Source organism: Ochlerotatus camptorhynchus, unplaced genomic scaffold (assembly GCF_037179485.1).
Source record: "Ochlerotatus camptorhynchus isolate MF236.1 unplaced genomic scaffold, CSIRO-AGI_Acam_v1.1 ptg000222l, whole genome shotgun sequence".
Lineage (NCBI taxonomy): Eukaryota > Metazoa > Arthropoda > Insecta > Diptera > Culicidae > Ochlerotatus > Ochlerotatus camptorhynchus.
Window position 1 is genome coordinate 596,011 of NW_027040712.1, and position 10,371 is coordinate 606,381.

The 10,371-nt window shown below is 39.1% G+C and overlaps 1 protein-coding gene across 1 annotated transcript in view; it reads left to right on the forward strand.

Annotated features, from left to right (window-relative positions):
- Mlc-c (Myosin light chain cytoplasmic) overlaps window positions 1-10,371 on the forward strand; it is a 379,873-nt gene that overhangs the window by 139,746 nt on the left and 229,756 nt on the right. The window lies entirely within an intron of this gene.

Below are 10,371 nucleotides of genomic sequence, written 5' to 3' on the forward strand. Positions count from 1 at the left end.
TGAGCCATCCATACCCCAGCTGCTTAAAAGCACTAGCTCTGTGTCATCGTTGATATTCATTTGTTGGACGATTTCCGCATCGATGATTTGAATGATTCTTTTTGTTGTATGATTCATGAGTGCCTGTAATTTGACCTGAAAAGAAAGAAACATTTAAAGTTGGTGTACTGAAAAAATATGTGGATATTTATGTCTACCTGAATTTTTGATGATGACTCTTCGATTGACTCGGCTGAAGGTGAGCATACTTTTTTCATACTCTTAATTACATTGTAGCTCGGAAATCTTGATGGGTTCTTTTTCACTGTTTGCTCATATGCATATTTAGAAAAATCGCAGTCTAAAAAATATTCGAACGCCTCTTCAGGTGACATCATTCCATGCGAATCTTTGAGAGTCGTAAACATTTTAAATGCACTTTCTCGATTTTTGAGAACATGGCCAATCAAATTCACCATATTTGAATCCCCATGTCTATACGCAATTTGTCTTGTGAGTAAAAGAGCCCTTTCTATAGTGCCAACATTACCGCCAAATATTTCATCGGTTTTCCTTCGCTTACTTCTATCACTAAGCTCATCAAACTGTTTTTGTGGACGTCCGCGTTCATCATGGCCAGTTGACGTTGAAGGTGTTTCTGCGATGTGCTCTGCAAGTTCCAAATGACTATCGAGCCAATCCTTATTGTATTTCTCAAAGCGCTCTTGTAGGCGGTGAGCCTTTTGCCACGCATTTTAAAAATGTTGTGCTACGTACTTCAACTTTTTAAGAAGTTGTTCTTCTGTGGCAAGATCAATATTATATTTTTTCTTGATATAAAGGGTGATACGGTCAAAATTTGGTCAATATCAACTTGACGTATTTCTTTCAATTTTGCATTTAAAAAACCTGAACACCCCTCATTTTGAAGGTGTGTGTGTAGAATGTTGCTCCTATTTTGATTTTGGAATTCACTCTTCAGTTGTCAAAATGCCGTCCAAGCAAGAAGAGCAGCGTATCAAAATTTTGCTCGCGCATCGCGAAAATCCGAGCTACTCGCACGCAAAGTTGGCAAAATCGCTAAAAGTTGCCAAATCCGAGGGGAGCGACACATCTAAATCTCAAGTTTAGATGGTCAACAAATCTCACACTAGCGAATCAATCTTCGAACAATCTTCTTTCATTTGTCGCATCTACTTGCATCGCTCATCAATTTTTTGCAGGAAATCTTCAGAATCGTCATCAATCTTCTTTCTATCTACTCAGCGTGCGTGCAGCTAGCCACAGCAAAACACAATCTTTTTTGCATCGTAGATAGAGTCGTCCCCCTCGGCCAAATCAACCGTTACAAATGTAATTAAAGTGTTTGGGGAACGTTTGTCGACAGCCAGGAAGTCTGGATCGGGGGGAAATCGAAAACCGGAAGCCGCTGAGACGACAAAGAGAGTTGCCGGTAGTTTCAAGCGAAACCCTAACCTCTCTCTCCGAGATGCCGCAAATAAGCTGGGTGTATCGTCTACAACCGTGCATCGAGCCAAAAAACGAGCCGGACTATCGACTTACAAGAAGGTAGTGACTCCAAATCGCGATGATAAACAAAATACGACGGCCAAAGCGCGATCCCGGAGGCTGTACACGACGATGCTGACGAAGTTTGACTGCGTGGTAATGGACGACGAAACCTACGTCAAAGCCGACTACAAGCAGCTTCCGGGACAGGAGTTTTATACGGCAAAAGGAAGGGGAAAGGTAGCAGATGTTTCAAGCACATGAAACTGACAAAGTTCGCAAAGAAATATCTGGTTTGGCAAGCCATCTGTACCTGTGGCTTGAAAAGCAGCATTTTCATAGCTTCCGGGACTGTCAACCAAGAAATTTACGTGAAAGAGTGTTTGAATAAACGTCTGCTGCCTTTCCTGAAGAAACACGGTTGTTCCGTACTGTTTTGGCCGGATTTGGCATCTTGCCATTACGGTAAAAAGGCCATGGAGTGGTACGCCGCCAACAACGTGCAGGTGGTTCCCAAGGATAAGAACCCTCCCAACACGCCAGAGCTCCGCCCAATTGAGAAATACTGGGCTATTGTCAAGCGGAACCTAAAGAAGACCAAAAAAACTGCTAAGGGCGAGCAGCAGTTCAAGGCAAACTGGCTTTCTGCGGCGAAGAAGGTGGACAAGGTGGCTGTACAAAATCTGATGGCAGGGGTCAAGCGTAAGGCCCGGCAATTCGGATTTGGAAAAGCGGAAGCCTAACTAAATATTTTTCCTAAAATTTATACTAATTGAACTTGAAAAAGAAATTTAATTTGATTTTTTAAATAAACGATTTCACCGATTTACACGCGTTTTCCCTTGACCAAATTTTGACCGTATCACCCTTTATTCAAATGCTTTTGTTGCATTGACTACTTGAAATTCTTTGGGATCAAAAAGTAACACGATGCTCCTATGATCCATATTATCACAAACAATTGTTTTCAGATTTTCGATTAAACTACTGCACAATATTGTTAGCACACACACGTTGTTAGCGTTAAGGCCGAAAACAAACTCATGATTTGAAAATATTGTCCTCGTCTTTTAAATGCAAGTAGGTAACATCAATAATAGTTTTACCTAAGTTTAGTGGGTAGAAATTGTAAAATGGCACTCGAACAGGTAATTTCCTTTTGGTAGTGGTCTTTCTTTTTCCGTTGGTTATTATGTATTGAAAATATCAAAAGGTTATCGTGAAAACATTGAAAAGTTTTTAGTCCAGTTGGGTAGATACGGTTTCTATATGTAATGATAATTTTCGGTCTGTTTTTACCCATTTTTAACAACAATAATAATTAAGTGTGTAACATTTTTAAGACCAAATTTGACATTTAACAGTTCCACTTTTCAACCAGTGTTTAATTTGTACGATTTTTTTGGTTAATGCTCGTATAATCGAGATAGGGGAAACGACGGCTTCGGCATGACAGACTATTTTCGGCAACCCAAATTGAAACACTATTTTCACTGGATTTTCTTACGAAAACACTTCGCTGAATGCATACAAACGACTCTTTATGCTTTCAGCTTCAATTTGACTATATTTTTACCACTGAGAAAAAGCAATCTAGCAGGGTTTTCTTGAAATGAAACACACGCACTACAAATTGTAGCTGATTTCGAGTTGCCGATAATAGAACAGCAGATTTACATGCAATTACGAGTTGCCGACAATACTCGCTCTCACCAGAGAAGATTGGAGCTTTGTAAAAGCGTTTCAAAACAGTTTTTGACAATTCTTTCGACTGAAATTGTTAGAGCAGCTGGCAGCAAAAGATTGTAAACAAACCAATACTGCATATGTGTGCGTTCCATAGAGAAAAAAGGCTATAGAAAGAAGGTCGCTGCTTAGGTTGCCGAGAATACGTAAATTCCCCTATGTAATTAACAAAAAAAAAACATTTAAAAAATCATTTTTACGACTTTGTGCCAAAATGACGCTCATACGCAGCTATACGCAGCTGGATCCTTGTTCCGCAGATAGTATAGACCCTAAACTAAAACGTAGTGGTGGTCTCTTGAGACTGCTCGGCCCTGCTCGTTAGATATAGTCCAACTTAGGCAAAAAAACATTTTTTTTTTCAATAATTGCCCATTTTAACCAATTTTAATTAATGATAAGGTTACACATCAACATACCCATTTTAAAGTTTAGACAATTAGCTTTCCAACGGTTTATTAAATTCAATGTTTAGACCGTTATTCGCTGAGAAAATTGCATTTGTTTCAAATGCATTTTTTCTACAATTTTCAAAATTTTCCTAAGTCTGATGTCTGTGGCGCAATGAGTTTTCATCACAGAGGGCTGAAATTTTGGGCATCTAGGTTTGAACTATCTGGCTATCAAATGGTTTACAAGATACGTCATTCAAAGCAAGTCAATTTTTCGATTTTTGGCCACCACTTTCCCCATAGTACGCTAGTGGACGGAATAAATGTGAAGAGCATTTAGTTCTTTTAATTGATCAATTATCTATTATCTCAACTCTTTCCGTTTTTGAATTGTAGGCGTACCAAATTTGTAGTAATCTTTTTCAAAGAGAAATTTGATTAAGAGAATCAATCAAAATCACTTGCACCCCTGCTTCCAAGTTTGGTTACAAGATTACAACTCTGGAGAGCTTTTGGTGTGGTCGTTGGGGGCATGTGGTTCTGAATATGGACAAACAAGCACAGACAAATATTCCAACTCTTTACTGATGTAAGGTTGATGGCCCTGAAAAGGGCCGTTTTATTGAAGAGGACATCCATGGCCACTTACGCTTGGCGTGTTTAGTGTAGGTGACAGCATTACGGACCTCATTTTCCAGGAACACCTTCAGCACACCTCGTAGATCAGACCCGAGATACGTTTGACGCCACCACGGCGAGCCAGACGACCGATGGCGGTTATCTCGAAGAACTTTGCGATGACGCTTGGCGCCTCCTTTACCAGACCTTTTCCTCCTTTGCCACGACCAATCAATTGTTGCTTGTTAGGTGTGAAGGAGTGGACTAGCCACCACCTTTCTACTGCTGCTATTGCTGTTCACCACGCCGTCCGAAGCGAAAATGAGCTAATGCCATACAGCATATCTTTTCAGGTTAAAGCAGAATGATGTGCAACCAAATGGTATAAAAGCTACAAAGACTCCTCCCATTATGAGTAATTTGCTATCAAGTAGCGACACTGACTCTTTTCCTTTTGCGTGCACGGCGAATGAGAACGACCCAAATTTGAGTTTAGTTCACTCATAATCGCCAAAAGTGCAGGAGCTCAGCGATCAGTAAATTTGTCTCATGGTTTCCTGTGGAAAACCTAAAAAATCTGCCAGAAAATGAAGAAATTGACGAAAATTTTATTCAGTCTCGGAGTAGTACCAATAGACTGAGTGAATCCAATCTTTACTTTTCTCAAATTCGGAATTTTTTCCTTGGAAATCCTGGAAAAACCTGGGAAACATGAGGCAAATTTACTCATCGCTGAGTTCCTGCACTTTATTTCTTATTTCTGAGATAACTAAACTCAAATTTGGGTCGTTCTCATTCGCCGTGGTATCACCTTGAAAGATATCGGCACCGGTGGTTAGCGTGATTACCTTTCACGCCAGCAGGCCTGGGTCCAATCTCAGTCGGCGCCACCGGCATGTTCTAAGGCATAACATCTCTGATCACGCCTTCCTTCGGGAAGTAAAGCCGTTGGTCCCCGGTTGAGTTGATGGGTCGATTGGTAGGGTCCAGGTGTGGGAGCTGCCTCTCTGATGGCGTCGGTAGCATTGGAGCTCAGTACGGAAAACAAATCTCGCGTCACTTTTCAATAGGTCCTATCTACATTGATCGATTCTCTTCATCGACACTCTTTTTCGTAAATAACTCGGCTTCACAAATGTTTCCTGCCGTCTTCGTCGAATTAGATGCTAGATTGTTGCTTCTTCCATCGAAAATATCCAGCCGTGGCGATTCAAAGTTGATCAAGGTTGATCAAAATAATTTGTACCCCTGCTTCCAGTTTGATTACATGAGCATTTTGTGTGGTCGTTGTTTCTGAATATGGACAAACAGGCAGATGAATTCTATTCCTACTCTTTACTGTAATAAGCTTGGTGGCCCTGAAAATTTCGGAGGCGAATGCCACTTCGACTTGTTTCGTCTACTTACTACTTTCTGACGACTGTGCTGGGGAAGCAGCATATGCATGTAGGTAATTGGTGGATTTGTTAGTTAATTCGACGCTTTTGGACAATGCTGGGCATTTACCAGTTGTATTGTTATCGATGCGTAGCCATATTTCTGATCGATTGGTGATAAAATTATTGAAATTGGACGAGGCGCAGCTGAGTTATTAACGTTCAAAATCTTTCTTAATTTGTTGCATGTTCCATTTTCGGTTTTCACAAAGTGTATAGAAATCCTACGTCCTACGTCAAAATCACGATAAGCTGAACTACTAGTTCTTTCGAATTCATGACTTTTAATTTTCCTCTGTTCGGGACCTAACACCACTGCGACCAATAATTTGATATATTGTAGTATATCCCGTATCTTTAGTTTTGTGCATGTCGTATTACTCCATCACTATAGAGAAATGATGAAGTATTCGATTTTTTACAGCTGTCATTCTTGCATTTAACGCTAAGAGAAGAGGTGACAATACGGGGGCGAAAAAGAACCAACGCTTAGAAAGCTTTTAATAAGTAAATTAATCGATCGCAAACAGCGGAATATAGGTGCATCTATCGATCTCAATGAGCTTTTTTCAGCATATAATCCGACAACCCGTTTTTTTTCAGCATTGTACACTGTAATACGGCATTTATTAAAGGCCCAAACGCAATGTGGACGGAAACGGAAAGTTTGACAGTTGTCACAAATAACATCAAGATGCCTAAAGGGTGTCCACGATGAAATTGCCACACTATGAAATTGCTCTAACTTTTTAACCGTTGGGTAGAATTTAATGAAAATTTGGGTGGATTTAGTTCATAGTGCATTATTTACATCCTGCAAGTTTTAAAGTCCTGTGATCAAAACTCGTGGAAATGGGAACGAGAACAAGGATCTCTCGCATCGTTCCATCGCTAAAACGTTGGGAATCGCGAATTCCACGGTGTCGCGAGTGATTAGCGGTTCGAGGATCGGTTGACCACCGATCGGAAGCCCAGAAGTGAAGGAAAAAGTATTCCGTACAACACCAAAAATCACAACCGCGTAGTTGGGGCCTTCAACCGAAATCCGAACGCCTCCGTTAGGGATGTGGCTAAGAAGCTGCACCTAAGCCGAAGTTTTGTCCAGAAGGCCAAAACTAAGGCTGGGCTTCGAACGTTCAAGGTACAAAAGGCCCCTAATCGCGACGAGAAGCAGAACAAGTCCGCCAAAACCCGTGCCAGGAAGTTGTACCTCAACATGCTGACGAAAGTTGAATGCTGCATCATGGACGACGAAACATATGTGAAGGCCGACTTCAAACAGATCCCCGGCAACCTGTTTTTCACGGCCAAGGATAAGTTCAGCGTTCCGGAGCATGTCCGCACTCAGAAGATGTCCAAATTTGCGAAGAAATTCCTGGTTTGGCAAGCCATCTGCACGTGCGGGAAGCGGAGTGCACCTTTCGTGACCCAGGACACGATGAACGGACAGGTGTACATAAAAGAGTGCCTCCAGAAGCGGCTGCTTCCTCTCCTGAAGGCCCACAACGTCCCAACAATCTTCTGGCCGGATTTGGCCTCATGCCACTACTCCAAGGACGTGCTGAAGTGGTATGCGGACAATAAGGTCAATTTCGTGCCGAAAATGTTCAACCCTCCCAACACTCCGGAGCTCCGCCCCATCGAGAAGTACTGGGCGATTATGAAGCAGCACCTTCTTAAACGACCTAAGGTAGTGAAGACAGTCGAGGAACTGGAGAAAGTATGGGTTTACATGCAAAAAACGGTTGATTCACAGGTTGTGCAGAATCTTATGGCCGGGGTTAAGGCCAAGGTGCGGGCATTTGCGTATGGACTGTAAATAAAATACGAGTAAAATGGTAAAATGAAGTTTAATAGTTATTTCTCAATCCCTGAAAATTTGATGGCAATCGGATGAAAACTCGAATTTTGCGAATCAATTTTGTGTGTGGCAATTTCATCGTGGACACCCTTTAACCGAAGTCGATTTGATTCTAGCTAGTTTTCAATCCGACAAGTAGGCTTACTCAGATCGGGCTTTTCCGCTGCTGCTGCCGTTCCGCTTCCGCTGTCATTGTGTTTGGGCCTTTAGCTTATTTGTGACTATGAATTATTGTTTGTTGCGCTGTTTTCATTTATTTTTCTTCAGCGGCAGTTAACATACAAGTAACGATTTTTTATAGACAACACTATAATTCTGTGTTCTTGAATTTGGCTGGTCAATATTCCCCCTTTATCAACTAATATGCTCACACAACAAAGATACCAATACTGCTATGCGTTGCATTTGTAACGGAGAAATTCGTACACGGTAACCAGCGTAAACACATAAAAGAGTAAAAAAATACACATTTTTTTATATTTATATGCAGCTGTCAAAAAATGTGTAAATTTGGAGATCTTAAAATGTGTAAAAAAATACACATTTTAAGAATGTAGTACCATTAAAAAAATGTGTATTTGTATACTCATTAATGGGTAAAAAAAAACTTCAAATTTTGCCACATCCTCCTTCGTTGATGCACGACATTTGCCAAAGCGAAAAACTTTCAGCAATTTTAACAGAAAAAAATAAGAAACTACGGTCCAAACTGTAACAGAGCAACGGTGGACAAGCTAGAGGGTAAGTAATTTATATTATTTTTATAGCTAAGTCCTAGAAAGGAAAAATAAACATTAAGGTTTTCATTGTCCGGTGTCTGGCTGCGATTTTTTTAATAAAATATTATTGAATCCGATCTATTTTTATTTAATCCTTGACACAAATAAGAAAACTCCGATATTAATAAAAAACCATGTGTCCTTATCATATTTAAATTCTTTGAATGATTACTTTTTACACATTCTGCAGTAAAAACCGTTCTTGAAAAATGTGTAAAGAATACACAGAAAAAAAAGTTGTTGAATATTACATCCAAACTGCTGCAACCAGGTCAATCCATCGGTTGTGTAATATAACGTTGTACGATGTACATCGATTTTGCGAACAAAATTACATCCATTGATGTAATATTGTATCTGCTTTTTGCTATTACATCATTATTTCATGCATCAGCTTGAATTACATTGATCGATATTACATTTTTTTTTGCTGTGTACACATCTATTGACGTTTGATGGGTTTACACATAAATGTGTAAACGCAGTTTACACATTTTATGAGTAATGTGTTTACGCTGGTTACCGTGTAGGTTGCATACTGGCAACTGTCATGTATCTACACCGAAAAAAGTTTTCATATAGTTTCCATTGGGAACGCATATGATATTTTTCCAATAACAAAATTAATGATTTTTATCTGAAATTCACATAACATTTATATGATCACATGAATTCTATGTGATAAATCACATAAATTTCATTGGACACATAAGGTTCATGTGATTTTGTAGTTCGATTCCCAATTATGAGATCACATGAAAGTTTATGAAATTCTTATGGATATTTTCCATTGGAAATGTGATTTATTTTTTGAGTGTACTTTAACTTTCTTATTCTAAATTGCTTGATGAAAACTATTTGGGAATGAACAGCTCTCCAATCAGAATTCATAATAGGAAAAGCATGACAATTACCATTGCTGGCCACGCCCATCTTCTCCGTTACGGGGAAAGGAAGGATAATGTTGATGTAACATCTACTTAACAGAAGGCCAGCGACTCACCGACGCCTCCATAGATGCTACAGTGTTGGATAGTTGGGTAGGAATAAACCCACGATCTTCTACTCAGTAAGCAAAAGTTATCCGAGCTCCTCGCGAAATCGAATATTAAATCTCTTGTATCGTATGCTAATTGACTAAAAATAATATGCAAAAATAAAATAAAATTTTAATAAAATGTTATGTAACATTTTTACTAGAAGATCACTATTTTATTGGTGAGAAGTTTATAATAAGCCCTCGCAGTTCGTCTGCATACAGAACAACGCTGATACTATAATCAGAATTCCTCAGTCTGCATGAAGCAGCCGATTTCATCATGGAAGTTCTATTAACAAGGGGCTGTTCATAAACTGTGACAATTATCCACGGCCATACAAATTTAAAAAATTTTGCATGGACAATTGTCTACGCAGGGGGAGGGGGGGTCAAGAATACCAAAAAACTGTCCACGTAGTTTATGAACAGCCCCCAACCAAGAATTAATCGTTTAAAGCATACGGAAGCACTAGCGTTTTACACCTTCCTAACCAAAATTAAATTTGTATTTAGCAGTCCGTTAAAAAACGAGCTATATACAAAGATGAGAAAATTTACTCAACAAACAAATTTCCCCTTCTGAAAATCACGGGTCTTTCTTCATTCTCATTGCAAATATTTTAATAGACTATTGTAATTTTTCCTTTACGACTGATTTTGTGGATGTATTGGCAACTTATTTTATTTCATGATCTGCTCAATTGAGTTAATAAAAAAGTTTTTTTATTATAGTTCATTTGGGCAACCGTATTTCGAGGAAAGTCGTATAATCCATTTTGTCAAATTGTCATTCAGTGTAATTTTTAGTTCGATAAAAATAAGCACCATACATGATGTTAACTCAAAAGTTATGAATAATATTTATTATAATTTTATAATTTGGGACGGATATGCGAGAATCGGCGAGTGTTGAATATTGTTTTTAAGACAATATCTCATGTCACAAATTTCAAATACAACAATTTACCTTTACAAATTTTACAAGTAAGACAACTATCGCCCATTTCAATTT